The 17,946-nt window shown below is 42.5% G+C and overlaps 1 protein-coding gene across 18 annotated transcripts in view; it reads left to right on the forward strand.

Annotated features, from left to right (window-relative positions):
* Positions 1–17,946, forward strand: part of rubcnl (rubicon like autophagy enhancer) — an 83,790-nt gene that overhangs the window by 48,159 nt on the left and 17,685 nt on the right. The window lies entirely within an intron of this gene.

The following is a 17,946-nucleotide window of genomic DNA, read 5'->3' on the forward strand; positions in this document are numbered from 1 at the left end:
ATCACATCTCTCCTGTACTAGCTTCTCTGCACTGGCTCCCTGTAAAATTTAGAATAGAATTTAAAATCCTCCTCCTCACCTACAAAGATCTTCATGATCAGGCCCCTTCATATCTTAAAGAGCTCATAGTACCCTATTACCCCACTAGAACACTGCGTTCTCTGAAGTAGGCTTAAGACGTTCCTCTTTGATAAAGCTTATAGTTAGGGCTGGATCAGGTGAGTCCTGAACCATCCCTTAGTTATGCTGCTATAGGCCTAGACTATCGGGGGGACTTCCCATGATGCACTGAGCTCCTCTCTTCCTCTGTCTCTCTTTCTGCACACATTCATGTCCTATTAATGCATGTTACAACCTTCACTTCTTCCCCGGAGTTCTTATGTGTTTTCTCATCTCACAGGTTCTCATGGATCCTGACAGAGCCTCCTGCCATGGTCCTGCTTGACTCCCATTGCTAATATCACTGATTTATTATTACTACAGTTACTATTATTTTACTATAATCGCTGCTCATTGTCCCCCATCATTGTTGTCGTCATCGTCGTCGTTGTCATGGGGATGCCCCGTGACCTGTAACTTAAATGTAACACAACATAGAGTGCTTGTCCACCTCAGCCACGTTTTACATACCATCTAGCCGGCAGGTGTCTGGGGTTTGGTAATTAGTTCAGATGTTGGGTTGAAACATGATTGCACTTGGCCATCTTCTGATTTGGACCCAGGAACTGGCAAACCAGTCCCCGCCCAGGTGGACTCCTTTTATGGTCAGGTTCCTGGGGGAATGTGTGTGGGAAGTGTAGTATAGATGGAGGGGGAGATTTAGGAGGCGTTTGGGAGATTTGCTATTTTGAACAGTTGGGATCTATTTTACTCTTTTGATATGTGTAGTGAATTCTTTCTACTGTTGACCTATAAAACTTAACTATTGGGTATTAGATAAATTAATGCTAAAGGTTAATGTTTTCTTAATTGCTTCCTGTGGTAATAGGATATAAGCAGCAGTTGAGGGTTCTCCAGGGGGGGCTACTTTTGAGGATGTTGGTGAGCAGGCCACACGGTTTGGGAGCAGCCAGAGGCCCCAGTTTAAAAGGTGTATAGCCCTGAGCAGAGTTGAGGTTATTTTTCATACCTCTAGTTTCCTTTTTCCTAAGTTGTTTTTTTAGTTAGCTTGTTGTTTTCTTCAGTTTGGGCCAAGCTGATCCTCACTGTAAATAAGATGCACTGATCCACTGCTTGGAAAAAAGGGAAATAAAGAAATTTGGACTGACTGAACAGTTTCAAGATCCCTTCCTTCCTGCCTTCGCCGCTCGAGCAATTTTACAGTCGTCATCATCTTCTTCATGTTCATCATCGGTCACTACTATTACTATTACTACTATACTGTTGTTGCTGTGCACCTTTGTCTCTGTCTCTGTCCTTCTGTCGTTCCCTCTGTTCCCTCTCTGTCTCTCTTTCTCTGTCTCTTTCTTTTTTGCTCACGATTTCTCCACATTTGGAGAATACTCGCTCACATGGAACACTTGTTGCTGGTGTGCATAAAAATTGTTTCGCCAATATATACAAATGAGGGTACACATTTCGATGTTTGGACCAGTAATCTAGTGGATCTTCAGAGTGGGTCAACCATGTACCGCTGCACCTCTACTGTGGCATCTGCTGTGGCCCTCCTGGCTTCAGACGCATCTCTATCCAAAGTTGCCCAAAGGTTAATATCTGAAAGACAAACATGATGGCAGTCATCAGTAAATGGAACTGTACTTGTATAGCGCCTTTCTAGTCTAGTCTTCCGACCACTCAAAGCGCTTTTACACTACGTGCCACATTCACATTTCACACACATTCACTCAGTGATGGCAAAGTCCATCGAACAGAAACAACATTCATACACACTCACACACCGATGCACGGCATCGGGAGCAATTCGGGGTTCAGTATCTTGCTCAAGGATACTTCGACATGTGGCACCAGGAGCCGGGGATCGAACCCACAACCTTCCGATTGAGGAACGACCTGCTCTGCCTCTGAGCCACAGCCGCCGTTTATGGATGTAATTCAGCAGTTCAAGGGGAGAACGGCAGTCTGAAATGTGGCACTATAGACAGACCTCAAATGTTGCACTTCACTTTCAAAATTAGCACTAAGATCCTGTTTGTATTTGCTTGTTAATGAATGGCAAACTGAGTGAATCTGATCATCTTTTAAATCCTTGATTTTCAATATTGCTGCAAATTCATCACAGATATTTGCAATGGCTTGAAAGCGGGTGTCCAAGCCAGAGATGATGTTATCCAGAGGCGGAACTAGACTTTTATACGAGAGGTGGCCAGAGGGTGGTCATGGCTTTATACTAGGCCTAATAAAGGAAAAACCCGGGATACCGCAAGTCAAATTCAAACCCATGGCGCTGCAGCAACTCAGTTCATAGGTCGCCAGCTCGACAAATTGAGCTAACCTGTTGCCGGAGCGGCCAGAGGAAATGGACATAAGTTTCACTTTTCAGTTTCCGTCATTCATTCAGAAAATGAATAACACCCGTGGGAAAAGTCGGTGTCTTGGCAAAACAAAGAGAAGGCTGCACATCACGGACACTAGACGCAAGACTCAACCCAAGCTCAATGATCAAATAAAGATGCCATTGGTATGAGAATTAATGAATGACTTGCCTGGCTAGTTTCATGTTGGGAGCTCCCCATGCTGCTGATATCTGGGCTGGGGTCTGTCTGTGCCTGATGAAAAAGTTGGAAATAACTCCCTTCCTCTTCATTGTTATCTGTTTATTCTGCCTTCTCTGTTTGCAGTAAAAATCTTGCTGTTTTCGACGTGACGTGCAGTGACCTGTCAATCAACTGGGGTGGCACCCAGGGTGTCCAATCAGGTTCCAGGGGTGGCTAGTGCTACCCCGACCACCCCTCTAGCTCCGCCCCTGATGTTATGTAAGGCCACATAGAAAACACTGTTTCAAAACAGATTTGATTCTGTCTCCTGTTGGTTTCCCTCTTCTTCTGACTCTCATCTGCAAAATGTTTTCTCTTTCACTTGTGGCACGGTAAATGGACCTGTACTTGTATAGCGCCTTTCTAGTCTTCTGACCACTCAAAGCGTTTTTACACTATGTTCCACATTCACCCTTTAACTTAACAGCCTATCAAACAGAATTTAACTCATTCATACACATACCGATGCACTGCATGGGGTTCAGTATCTTGCTCAAAGATAATTCGACATGTGGCACCGGGGATCGAACCAACCACCTTCCGATTAGGAAACGACCTGCTCTGCCTCTGGGCCACAGCCGCCCACATCTGTGGCTTCTGTGATGAGGGAGGCCTCTGCAAGGAAGTCATCCCATGCGTTGCGAAAGACCAGCATTTCTTCCTTCAATGCCTTTATATTGGCTGCTTCCACATCCAGTGTAATTTTGCCTGACTGCAGAATTATGTTTCTATCTTCAATGGACTGCAGTATTTTTTCCAGACAGTCAGAAGAAGGATGGCTTTGAAAGATGTAAAATAACTCCTCAGACCAGTGACCTCTGATCTGACTTCATTAGTCAAGCTGCATCTAGCAAGGATGCTATCCAGGGCCCCTATGAGCGATGGTAAGTGATTTGCATCTGGTTTAACAGCCGCTACTCGGACACTCCAACGGGTATCAGACATGCGGTGAAGGGAGCAGCCAGTCTTTTCTTTGAGAATGGCCCATCTCTCTGGGCTGGCACTGAAGATATTGTACAAGCGATTCAAACGCCCGAAAAATGTTGAAACATCGGTACACTACTCTCATCTCTGATATTTCATGGCCAGTCTTGCCACTGAATTTTTCAAACTGCAAGAAACGTTCAGTTACATCCCACTGATCATTCTCCTTCTGAACAACATATCTCAACAGAATTACATTCTGTTGCTTGTGGGAGACATCGAGAATTGCATCACATATTAATGAGTAATATATTGCACACTCCCTTTCCTTCAGTATTTCTTTCAAAACTATCTCCACAGAGTTCTATGAACTCATTTTGAGACTCTGGGCTAAGGTAATGGGTCACTCTGGTGCTTGGTCTTTTCTCCTTCACTTTTCTCAGATGATCATTCAACAGAGGATCGTACTTGGCTAAAAGTTCTACAGAGCCAAGGAAGTTACCATTCCGTACATCACCAAGCGTATCTGTGCTCCCTCTGAATGGCAAATTTCTTGAGGCCAGAAAAAGGGTGACATCTAATATTCTTTCAAGAATAGCTTTGTTTCTGTCAACTTCAAGTTGGATTTCTTGTTGCAGATGACTATCCCCTTTGCTTCCATCAAAGAATATCTCAGATTTTTCCACTTGAGGTAGCAGGTTTTGTGCGCCTTACAAACTTCTTGGTCAGGGAATTTGTTGTACATTCTCCGCCATTTGAGATCTGATATTTTTTACACTTCTTTGGTGTTAAGTACACTGGCTGATCGTTTTTTTAGGCCATCACAGGAAAATAACATGCATGGCACACAGTATATTGCCCTTGCGCTTTCACTGTACATTAACCAGTCCCTCTTCTGTTTTTCCCGTCCATTTGTTGACTTTATGTTCTCTAAATACTCTGGAAATTTCCTTCCTTCCGAATCATTTGGCATTATCAAGGCCAGGTCTGTCTGAGTGGCTGTGGCTAGCTTTTTGACAATAATCTCACGATCGTGGTCTGTGAGCTTCTCTGGCCATAATCCTGGGTCGCATGTTAAATGTTCTTCCTCTTTGTTCTCTCTTTCCTGTCTTTCTGTACTTCCTGTGCTCTGACTATCTTCAGCAGTTTCGTGACTGCAACAGCTTCGATCTGCTTCACAATTCCCTTCACTATCTGAAGTAGCCTGGCTTTGGGGACATGGGCCTGGCTCTGTCAACAGCAACAGTGACTTAAATTGAGTTATAAAAAAATGTAGCCTATATTTTGCTATTGATTATATAATTGAAATAGCCTAGGGGTTGATTAATGTCTTAGTAATTGCCAGTGGTACAGTAGTTCACTATTAAACCAAAACAGCTAACCAGTGTCTACATCACTGACTCACCATCAAAGGCATCATTGGACTGCTGGGGGTGAGCGTCTGCTGCTGGGTCAAACTCAGACAAAGCGGCCACTGCTGATTCTGGAGCAGCAGAGCATAAAGGTTTATTGTTCCATTATAAATTGCTTTTTGTAAACATTAAATGTTATGTTTCATGGAAAAACTGATTCTCAGTACAATAGCTCTAGGCAGACAGCTTCACTTTGCCATTGTATGTGGAGGGCAAGCTCTTTATAGTAATGTCACCCTTGTCAGGCAAAAAGATATTTTAAACCATCCCAAAGTCAGTGTAAACTGTCCAAAACTCTAAACTGTCTTTTTACTTTGTTATTGTCAGCTATTATGGTGTCTTTTATTTTATATTGCTGTGAAAACAACAACAAAAAATCTTTGAACATTTAACTTTTTTTGTATTTAGGCTATTCACCAACGTCCCACAAATAACAACATTTCACAAGACCACATTTGAACATATAATAACGTAATTGACCTTCGCCTAATGCTGATAATTACTGAGTAGAACTTGAATGCGTCATAATACAATTCAATGCAGCCTTGTAACTGAGTGGGTGCTTACTGGAGCACTGTCCAACAGTGATAATATGTGTGAAACACACAGTCTGTTGTAGATAGCCTCCAAATTAGTAACGTTTAATTAGCTACACTAGGAATCGTTGCTCTACAATGAACTGGCGACTTGTCCAGCGCGCCTCTCATCCAATTCTAGCTAACGTAGGCTCCAGCCCCTGCGCCCCGTCTAAGGTAGGCGGTTACAGACAATAAATTAATGAACAAGTAATCGTTTCAGCCGCCCTCGGTAGTTTTACTCTCACCATTCTTAGATAAAATATGCTTGATGTCCTGGGCCCCTGCTCTGCTGCTCCTACTCCTGGCCTGCCTCTGAACTGGGGGCTGTGTGTGGGCCGTAATGGGCTGTGGGCCCTTAGAATTGTCATCACCTTTCCCCCCTATACGACAGTGCTGGTTATCAGTGAGTAAAACTGGATCACATTTTATGGAGAAAATATGTTCTGCTTTGCCCTCTGACGTCTTCTAACTGCTCTGCCTTAACTGGGCTAACTGCTGCTGTAGCTGTCATTAGCGTGTGATTGAACGGGACACAGCAGCCTCACAGTGAACACAACGAGACCAGTTGGGGACAGTGGTACTGAGATTATTTATGGGGTTTCCAGATGAACTGTTGGCAACAGTAGTATTAGGTGCTGTTAGCTAATTAGCTCGGGCTATTATCTAGTTAGCTCTAGCAGCTAGAGTTAACTGACTTATGGGGCGTTCTTTTTGTCTTGTAATCGGGACTTGCAGCTCGAGAGTGACGTCACATCCGTGTTGGAAAACGAATAACCGCGGATTTTTGCATTCTGTTTGGCACACAACACGACGAGTCGGAGAAAAGATGGATGCATCCAGGAAAGTCGTTCTTGTGCTAACTCTTAAAGAGTTCAGAGAGCTACAATCCAAGTGTGTGGTTCATCAGCTAAATATGGAAGAAGATGATAGAAAGCGGAGAATGTAAGTTCATGTTTCAGCTTATTTGATAGTAGTCTATGAAAATGTTGTAAACGCTGTTTAATAGAACATTCCGTTGCTAACGTTACAGGCTTTTTATGTGTAACATACATTTTTAGATGTACCTAAGATGTTGAAAGATATTAGTGGAACTTTATTCTGAACAAAGGTTTTCTAAGCAGAAGGCTGTACTAGGATACGTTAACCTGTAACAAAGAAAGGTCCCCCAGTCTGCTTTCTTTGTTAGATAGATGATTGCGCAGCCTCAACTGGATGATGTATGGAATATCCCACTTTAATTAGATTCTAGCTATATGTTATATATGTTTAGAATGCCTATTCTGAAAAGGTCTTAAGATCTATTGATAATATAATCAAGAAACCCCTTTTTCACTGCCTTCAAAAACAAAACAATATAACAAATCAATAGATTTTAGACAACATTTATTAATTGTAGGTCTTTCATAAGGGCATTGATCTCAACTGTGTTGCGCTCCAAACAACAAATCATTCTCAAGATGGGAACAGAGTGGGAAATCATGCTCAACTGGAATGATGACACTTTTGCTCGTTATTGGAGGATCTCAAAACACTAGTTTGAGTACCTCTTGACAAAGTTGCAGCAGAACGGTCTACACAGCGATCAAACTCAAGGAAGGACTCCGGTGCCTGATACCAAGAAGTTGCTAATGTTCCTGTGGTATATGGCCAATCAAAACAGCTTCAGGGAGATATCTGACAAGTTTGATGTGTCACAGTCAGCAGCGCACGGAATCATCAGGAAAGTGCTGACCATCATGTCAGGCATTGGGAATACCTTTATCTCATGGCCAAATGCTTGTGAGAAAGCTGCCTCTGCTGCTGCCTTTCACCGCCGCTGTGGCCTTGATGAGGTTATTGGGCCGATTGATGGCTGCCACATCGGGGTCCAGAGGCCTGCCATAAGAGGAGGGGATTACATGAACCGCAAGGCATACTACTCTGTACTCCTTCAGGGGATTGTGGATGAGAGGGCCCGCTTCATCCACCAGGCAGGGTGCATGACGCCAGAATGCCTACATTGGCCAGGCCTTCCCACTCATCAGAACTCCGAAACGTGATAATGGGGCTCTAACGGTGGAAGACCATCAGCACAATTCGAAGATCAGCCGGGGAGGGTCATTGTAGAGCAGGCCTTTGGAAGAATGAAGTGCAAATGGAGGCGTCTATGTGACCTACAGAACAGCTGCATTGACACTGTGGTCATGATCATTATGCCTGCTTGTTCCTTACACAACATGTGTATTGCTGCTTCAGACGTATGTGCAGAACACCGATATGACTGCCCAAGGTAGGAAGATCACAATGAGTAGACTCATTTTCAGGGTTGAAAGCTTCTAAATACATTTACTCTTACTATGCATTTGCACTTTCTATTGTAATTGATGTTTACTTTTTATATTCTGTGTGTACTAATAAAAATGGTTTCCCTAAATTGAGTGCTTCACCTTTTTGTAGCCCACAGTATGGTTTTGAGTTTTTGTTTTGAATAAATTAAGGCTTGGGTAACATGCAAGTAAATATTTATTAGCAATAAAAAATACTAAATGAATTGAATACAAAATATATTATATATACAACTTCCCTTAACAAACTATAAAGACATTGAATAAAAAGAAAATATATATATACAACTTAACAAACTATAAAGAAATAGAGGGAGGATCAGATCCTCTAATTTTGTCCAAATAACACTCAAAATTTCTCCAGCAATCGTGTCATCAGGCTTTCAAGCCCTGCTGGGAAGACCTCATCTGGGTTATGGTCTCCTGGTGGTGGTGCTGGCTGGCCATTTCTGTTTCCCGGAGGAAAGTCAGGAGGTCATCATCCTTTGGACGCTTACGCGGCATCCTTGGGGTGGTACATGGTGTCTCTGGTGGTGTGGAGTTGGATGCTGTGCTCGTTGTTGGGCTGTGTGTCGATGTGTGTGAGGTTGTGGCAGTGGTGTGGGAGGTGGTGGCAGAGACAATGGTGTTGGAGGTGGTGGCTGTGGATGTGGAGGCAGTGACAGTTTCACTGCGAACCACTGCTTCCTGTCCATCCAGCCCCTCTTTTGTTCCCACAACAGGGTACACCACATCATGTTGGGCACCAAGCAGATCATCCATTTCTTTAAAGAATTGGAAACGCATGGGGCCCTTCCCTGTAATGGTGTTGTTATCTTTCACTTTCTTGTATCCCTCCAATAAGGTGCACCACTTCCTGGCCACCTTGTCAGGGCAGAATGTTTCTTTATACTGTTCTGTCAGTTTTGTAGCCATATCTGCCCACAGCTCTTTCTTGTTCTTCCGGCCAAGCCTGTCGGCTGTTGAGGTCCTTCATAGACTTTGGGAGACCCTCTACCTCCCTCTCCAGATGTAGCCTCATCAGGTCCACCATGAAGAGCGTGTGCTCCTTTGTGAAGAACTCATGCTTCCGCATGGGCAGAGGTGTGGGAATATCGGCAGAGGGTGCCTCAGGGCAGCTGCCTATAACACACAAAAAGCAATATGTCAGTAAGCATAACATTAACATCCTTACTAATGTTATTCTTATGATTATATTATGATGATTATTTCCATTATCTTACCAGCTTCAACAAGGTTGACCTTGATCGATAGGTCCTCATCAGCATAGTATGCTGTGGGGTCAGCTTCATGCTGGTACAGAGGACTAGGGAACTGCAGGGTCCACAGTGGGTTCAGGAACAGGTCCATGTTCTCATCTAAATACACTAAAACACACACATAGACGTTTATTACATTATAGCCATGATTTAGCTTGAGATCTCAACTATTAATTAAAGTAGGCCTGTACTATGCATGCAAAAAACAGTCAGACATTTATGCACAAAATATAAACATTTTCCACACATGAACATGTAATAGTACTGACCACAATTGGTTTGCCAATCCTTGACCTATGTTTCAGGTCTCAACTAATTATTACACATATAACAACCCTGAGAAAAACGATTGCCTTTGGAATGTGTTGTGAGGTTTCCTTTGTGTCCAGGGTGGGGGAAGTGCTTTGCTCTAACCAGGCAGACAGGTCAACACATTTTGTAACATTTAGGATTCACCCAGTTAGTGACTTTAATATGCTTGAAACATAGTATCTTTCTGTGTTTGAACGGTAATCAAACTGATATGTGCGCTGCGTTTCATGAGTTTTTGAGCACGTGTAAGCCTCCAAATGTGCATTTGTAGGGGCAGAAAATAATAATAATAATAATAATAATAATAATTCCTAGTGAAACAAGAGGGTCCTTGCACTTTTGTTAGTGCTCGGTCCCTAATAATAATGATGATAATAACATGACTAATAATAATTAATAATATAAGCAGTGTGAGTCAAGCAGGACCATGGCAGCAGGGACCACCAATTCAATTCAAAGCAATTCAATTTTATTTGTATAGCACCAATTCGTGGTTGGTGGTAGTCACATGACTCAAAAACTAAAAAACACTGGAAAATAATTTGACATGAAAATGTAAGTGCGGATATTTTATGTTTTATTTTTTATCAATTATTGTTATCATTATTGCTCATTTTTATATAAAACGTCTCTAAAGGATGCTAAAGAATACTTTGTGTGTCTGTATGAGACACCAAGGGGCATGACAGAACAGTGTCAGCAACTACATTTTGTCCATCCCTTTCAGAATCCGTGTAGTCCTTATATAGTTCCCACCATGAGCAAGCACTTGGCGACAGTGGCAAGAAAAACTTCCTTTTAAGTCTGAAACCTTGAGCAGACTACGTGGGTGGCCGTCTGCCTCGACCAGTTGGAGTTAGAGAGAGAGGGGAAGAGAGAGAAAGACAGCAATAGCAACAGTAAAAACTATACTAGTAGAAATGACTAATAAAAATAATGATGATGATGATGATATTTTGAGTAATGAATAGCAGTGGTCAAGCAGGAACATGGCAGCAGGCACCACCAAGATCCATGTGAGACGAGGAAGCACAAGAACTCCAGGGAAGAAGTTAGTACCATGCATTAATGGGACATGAATGTGTATGGAGAGGAAGAGAGGCTTATAGCAGCAGAACTAAGGGACGCTTCAGGACTAACCTGAGCAAGCACTTGGTGACAGCAGCAAGGAAAAACTTCCTATTAAGTTGGAATGTGAGCTACAGGCACCAGTGTACATGTGCCCCGTGAATTACATATTCATAACTATTACGGTCTCCGCAGAGTGATTTACCCTGCCACCAGAGCACCACCTAGTGGCGGATTGTTGACACATTTATTAGTGAGCCTCAGGGAGCCATGGGCAAGCATCCTACCAAGTTTCATTTTAATCACACGTGCCAATGCTGAGATATAAACTTCTTCATTTTAAAAGAGCGCCACCTTGTGGCTATGGCCTGAAATTGTGCACGATGCCTAAGGAAGACATGGGGAACTATGGATCCAAGCTTGGTGTCAATTCCTTTTTTGATGAAAAACCAACAGGAACTTCTAATTTTATAACATGCTTATTTTTTTAAATATAAAAATTCTTTAAATTACTTTTTTATAAGGACAGTCCACAGATGCTACATGAAAACTTCACAGATGCTACATGAAAACTTTTGTGCGAATCAGACAAAGTGTGTAGGAGGAACACGAAAAAATCAGGTAGAAGTGGGCGTGGCCTATATGGTGAGATTCAGCTCCATTCACCGAACGCGTGGATATTAGTTTTTTGAATGTGCGACAAACGACGTGGGAGTTATTAGCTTAAATAACATTTCTTGACAATAGCGCTACCTAGTGGCCAACCCAAAATTGACACATAGAATATAAAATTTTTCACCATGAGTTTTTGAGCATGTGTAAGCCTCCAAATACGCGTTTGTAGGGGCAGAAAATAATAATAATAATGATAATAATAATAATAATAATAATTCCTAGTGAAACAAGAGGGTCCTTGCACTTTTGTTAGTGCTCGGTCCCTAATAATAATGATGATATTAACATGACTAATGATAATTAATAATATAAGCAGTGTGGGTCAAGCAGGACCATGGCAGCAGGGACCACCAATTCAATTCAATTAAATTTTATTTGTATAGCACCAATTCATAACAAGTTATAACATAAGTTATTTCAGGACACTTTTCAAATAGAGCAGGTCTAGACCAAACTCCTTGTAACATTATTTACAGAGACCCAACAGTACCACCATGAGCAAGCACTTGGCGACGGTGGCAAGGAAAAAGTGCCTTTTAAGAGGCAGAAACCTCAGACAGACCCTTCACTCTAGGTGGGTGGTCGTCTGCCTCGACCAGTTGGGGTGAGAGGGAGAGAGACAGAGAGAGAGAGAGAGAGAGAGAGAGAGAGAGAGAGAGAGAGAGAGACAGACAGGTGCACAGCAAGAACAGTAGCAACAACTACACTAATAGTAGTGACTGATGACGATGAACATGAAGAAGATGATGGCGACGACAACAACGATGGGGGACAATGAGTAGTGATTATAGTAATAATAGTAACTGTAGTAATAATAATAGTAATAATAATAATAACAATAATATCAGTAATATTAGCAATGGGAGTCAAGCAGCTGGCTCCACCAGGATCCATGAGAACCTGCGAGACGAGAAAGCACAAGAACTCCGGGGAAGAAGTGAAGTTAATAACATGCATTAATTGGACATGAATGAGTGCAGAAAGAGAGGGAGAAGAAGAAAGGGGCTCAGTGCATCATGGGAAATCCCCTGATAGTCTAGGCCTAGAGCAGCATAACTAAGGGATGGTTCAGGACTCACCTGAGCAAGCCCTAACTATAAGCAGTATCAAAGAGGAACGTCTTAAGCCTACTCTTAAATGTGGAGAGGGTGTCTGCCTCCCGAACCACAACTGGAAGCTGGTTCCACAAGAGAGGAGCTTGGTAACTGAAGGCTCTGGCTCCTGTTCTACTTTTAGAGACTATAGGAACCACAAGTAGCCCTGCATCCAGAGAACGTAGTGTTCTATTGGGGTAATAGGGTAATGGTAAATGTACCTGTACTTGTATAGTGCCTTTCTAGTCTTCCGACCACTTAAAGCGCTTTTACATTATGTGCCACATACACCCTTTCACACACATTCACATAGTGATGGCAAAGCCCATTGAACAGAAAAAAAAAAAAACATAAACTAACTCATTCATACACATTCACAGCAGGAGCAATTTGGGGTTCAATATCTTGCTCAGGATACTTCAACATGTGGCAGGAGGAGCCGGGGGTCGAACCCACAACCTTCTGATTAGGGAACAACCCGCTCTGCCTCTGCGCCACAGCCGCCATATCTCTCCTGTACTAGCTTCTCTGCACAGGCTCCCTGTAAAATTTAGAATATAATCTAAAATCCTCCTCCTCATCTCAAAGCTCTTCATGGTCAGGCCCCTTCATATCTTAAAGAGCTCATAGTACTTGGGTGGCTGTGGTGCAGAGGCAGAGGCAGAGCGGGTCGTCCCCTAATCGGAAGGTTGTTGGTACAATGGTAAATGTACCTGTACTTCTATTGTGCCTTTCTAGTCTTCCGACCACTTAAAGCGCTTTTTGCACTACGTGCCACATTCACCCTTTCACACACATTCACATAGCGATGGCAAAGCCCATCGAACAGAAACTAACTCATTCATACACATTCATACACCAATATACAGCATCGGGAGCAATTTGGGGTTCAGTATCTTGCTCAAGGATACTTCGATTCTTCCCGATTAGTGGACGACCCACTCTGCCTCTGCACCACAGTCGCCCGAGTACTATGAGCTATTTAAGATTTGAAGGGGCCTGATCATGAAGAGCTTTGTAGGTGAGGAGGAGGATTTTAAATTCTATTCTAAATTTTACAGGGAGCCAGTGCAGAGAAGCTAGTACAGGAGAGATATGGCGGCTGTGGCGTAGAGGCAGAGCGGGTTGTTCCCTAATGCTGTGTGAATGTGTATGAATGCATTCGTTTCTGTTCGATGGGCTTTGCTATCACTTTGTGAATGTGTGTGAAAGGGTGAATGTGGCATGTAGTGGTCGGAAGACTAGAAAGGCGCTATACAAGTACAGGTCCATTTACCATATGATCTCTTTTCCTTGTTCCTGTCAGTACCTGTGCTGCAGCGTTCTGAATTAATTGGAGTGTCTTAATGGACTTATTGGGGCAACCTGATAATAAGGAATTGCATTAAACCAGCCTAGAAGTAAGAAATGCATGGATCAGTTTTTCTGCATCTGTCTGTGACAGGATGTGTCTAATTTTTGTGAAAAGTGAAAAAGGCAGTCCTAGAGGTTTGCTATATGTGGGAATTAAAGGACATGTCCTAATCAAAGATAACTCCAAGATTCCTGACAGTGGTGCTAGAAGCCAAGGCAATGTCATTTAGAGTCTTTAGACAGTGAGTGTCTGAGGTTTTTGGGGCCAAGTACAAGAGTTTAGTTTTTTCTGAGTTATTTTCACCAGGATCCATAAGAACCTACGAGAATTAAAAACGCACAAGTGAAGTTTGTAACATGCATAAATGGGACATGAATGTGTGCAGAAAGAAGGGGAAAGGAAGAGAGGAGCTCAGTGCATCATGGGAAGTCCCCAAGCAGTCTAGGTCTATAGCAACGTAACTAAGAGATGGTTCAGGGCTCACCTGAGCCAGCCCTAACCATAAGCTTTATCATAGAGGAATTTGGAGGTCTTAAGCCTACCCATAAATGTGGAGAGGGTGTCTGCCTGCTCTATTTACCATGTACATATTTGTTTTTTGGAGGAAACCGGAGCACCCGGTGTAAACCCACACACATGTGGAGAACACGCAAACTCCACACAAAAAAGTCTGGCCTGAACCAAAACCTGGCTGTAAGGCACCAGTGCTAACCACTGAGCCTACATGGTGTCCTAAAATGGGTTTGAATACAGACGCACATGGTATGGTATCTAATTAATTGTATTTTTATATGCTGGCCTATTTAATTTCGTACAAGAGCGGGTGATACCAGTCTCTTCTATGCAGAACTCCAAAGCCTTCCACTTTAACTATTAATAATGATTTTGGTTATAGTTATTAATCTAATTATTAATCCGATTTCTCAAATAATAGTTTAGTGTATTTTTTTAAGACTGATCAATCAATTAGTTATGTTGCTATAGGCCTAGACTATCGGGGGATTTCCCATGATGCACTGAGCTCCTCTTCCTCTCCCTCTCTTTCTGCACTCATTCATGTCCCTTTAATGCATGTTACTAACTTCACTTCTTCCCCGGAGTTCTTGTGCTTTCTCGTCTCACAGGTTCTCATGGATCCTGGTGGAGCCTCCTGCCATGGTCCTGCTTGACTGCCATTGCTAATATCACTGATATTAGTGTTATTATCATTATAAGTATTATTATTGCTACGGTTACTGTTGTTGCTGTTGTCGCTGCTCATTGTCCCCCATCATTGCTGTTGTCGTCGTCGTCGTCATGTTCTTCATGTTCATCATCATCAGTCACTACTATTAGTGTAGTTGTTGCTACTGTTGTTGCTGTGCACCTGTCTGTCTTTTTGTCTGTCTCTCTCTCTGTCTGTTTGTCTGTCTCTCTCTCTCTGTCTCTCTCTCACCCCAACTGGTCGAGGCAGACGACCACCCACCTAGAGCCGAAGGATCTGTCCTAGGTTTCTGCCTCTTAAAAGGCAGTTTTTCCTTGCCCCTGTCCCCAAATGCTTGCTCATGGTTGGGTCATGGTAAATAATGTTATAAAGAGTTCGGTCTAGACCTGCTCTATTTTAAAAGTGTCCTGAGATAACTTCTGTTATGAATTGGCGCTATACAAAGAAAATTGAATTGAATTGAATTGAATTGAATTATTGGCTATCGTTCCCTTATTTAAGGTTGGCCCAGATGATCTTTAATTCTAATTAAAGTCATTTTCTATTATCTTTTGATAATTAATAAACTTTGATAACCAAAATTAATTGATTACACTAATACAGTTAAACCACTGTTGTACCAACAAATGGTACTGTTGTGACTTATCATAGTAACCCTACACTTGTTTTAGAGCTTCCGTTTGATTGTAATTCGGATGGCTGGGAGGTCGGTGGATGACTCTTCAGGGGCGTACTGGGGCATAATGAAGATCGGTGCAGAGGGGAGGCAGGTTTGTCTCACAGTGTTATTCCTGGTCTGTATGGGCTCCAGTTTGTTGCGACCCTGAAGCAGTTTAATATTCTGAGGTTTAGCCTTAGAATATCTGAGCAGTGGCTCACTGGTATCTGCAGAGAGGTAACTGGACCCCTCACCACTAAAGAATTTCCCAAACCCTTTCCTGGTTGCGTTGTTGGCAGCTAAAATGTCTTTAGCTGCTTTGGAAATGGGTGGGAGGAGGACTTGCCCCAAGGCTATCTTATTGGGGTCTTCAACGCTGAGCTGCAGCCTCTGACGCTGTTTTCTCCCTAGCTTCTTGTGTTCAGGCTGAACATCCTGCTGGAGGTGTGACCCCTTCACAGCAGTTGATTCTGCACTCTTCTCTGCAGAAAATTGATCCCTTTTCTGCTGCTGAAGCTTGGCATGTTTTTCACCTGCCAAAGAGACATTGACCTTATCTACTTTGAGTCTCTCCTCTCTGATCTTCTGAGCCTTCAGCTTTTCTTCAGCTAGAGACAACCTGTCAGCCTCTTTTGCAGCCTGAAGAAAGCCCACACTCCTCTGCTGCTCTGCCTTTTTCTTCAGCTCTTTATCCTTTATGACTGTCTTTCTGTAGGCTGAAACAGACTGAAGCTCTGCAGCCCTTGTCTCCCCCCTCTCCTTCTTCTGCTTTGCTAGTTCAGCCTCTCTCTCAACCACATACTTGACAATCCTCTGCTCTTCCATTAGAGCCACAGCAGTAGCCTGCTTCTTCTTTGAGGCTGCCAGTTTGTCATAAACAATCTGTTTGGGTACCTGGAGCCTCCTGAACCTTTCTACTTGTTCATTTTTTCTTTGGAGCAGCTTTTGCTCAGATTCAATCTGAGCAAGTCTGGCTTTCTGCTCTTCTCTCCTAATTATTTCCCTCTGTTTCTCCGCATAGAGGTGTCTTTCATGGATATCATCCAGTCGCTGCTTCAAATTCCTCATCTTTGACTCCCTCTGTTGTTCTGCCTGATTTGCTAGTTCCTGCGCATGTTGTTCATCGAGCCTCCGGAGCATTTGTCCATCTCTCTGGTCCTGCAGTCTCTCTTCCTGTTTCAGCACTTCCCTTTCCTTCATCTGACTCACCTGATACTGTGCCACAGACTGCTTTTCGAGGCTTCTCTTGAGGAGGATCTCCTGATCCTTCTTCAGACAATTTTCCCATCTAGACTGCATAATATTGTCATGCTTACGATTTTCAGCCATGACTTGTTTCCTTTTCTCCAGTTTTATCAGTGCCCCATTATCCCTATCGATTTGTTTCCTAAAATCGGCACTGCTGAATTCATAGACCCTGCTATTCTGGTGACTGGTCTGCATTTTGTCTATTTGAGACTGTCCCTGAGAGCCAGCCACCTCTGCAGCATGCAAATACAAATGTTCCTCTGTTTTTGCCAGCTGCATCTCCCACCGGGCCTTGAAGAGACTCGCATCTTTCGGTATTCCTACCTTTCTGCTAAACATTTCTATTTCGTGTGTATTTGAGCGTTGAGTAAGCGCAGCTCAAGTATCTCAAGTGTTCACGATGTGCTGAGTGTACACTGGCTCTTGTATATATACATATTAATGGTTTCAAAGAACCCAGCATAAAAGGCACTTGGTGACATCATCACATTCCACGACTTTGATCTTGAGCTGTGACATCATCACATGCCGCTGCCTTTAAACTTGGACTGTGACATCATCAAATTCCTGAAACTGTGACATCATCAAAGAATGTTCACATCAATCTTTTTTTTTTACATTTTAAACTTTATCAACAAAATGCATTTACAATCTGACATTGAAAAAAGATGAAATAAAGCATGTTCTTTTAAATATTAATTATATATCTACAACAAAAAAATCGGTTTTATTTCACCACAGTATAACATCGTACAAGTTTTGTTGTTCAAAACACGGAATAAATAACTTCTTACTTCACTAAAACAAATACTGGTGGACTTGATGAGACAGGTGAGGGGTAACATAACTTACAAATCAGCTCACTGCTTAATGTGCTGTTTCTAGGAGCCGCTCTAGATCACCTGGTTTCCAATCTCTGGAATAACATAGAATTTTTAAAAAAGAAACAAGAAACCTCAAGTACTTGAGCAAGTACCCGGAGCAAATTTACAACAACATATTAAATGAACATAAAAACAAATTGTGTCTTTGTACACACTTTTTGCCTTTTTTCTACTGCATTCAATGTATCTATAATTAATTAATCTTGGTTTAATGATAAAAGCATTCCCTTTATCCTTG

This window comes from Dicentrarchus labrax, unplaced genomic scaffold, assembly GCF_905237075.1.
Source record: "Dicentrarchus labrax unplaced genomic scaffold, dlabrax2021, whole genome shotgun sequence".
Taxonomy (NCBI): Eukaryota; Metazoa; Chordata; class Actinopteri; family Moronidae; genus Dicentrarchus; species Dicentrarchus labrax.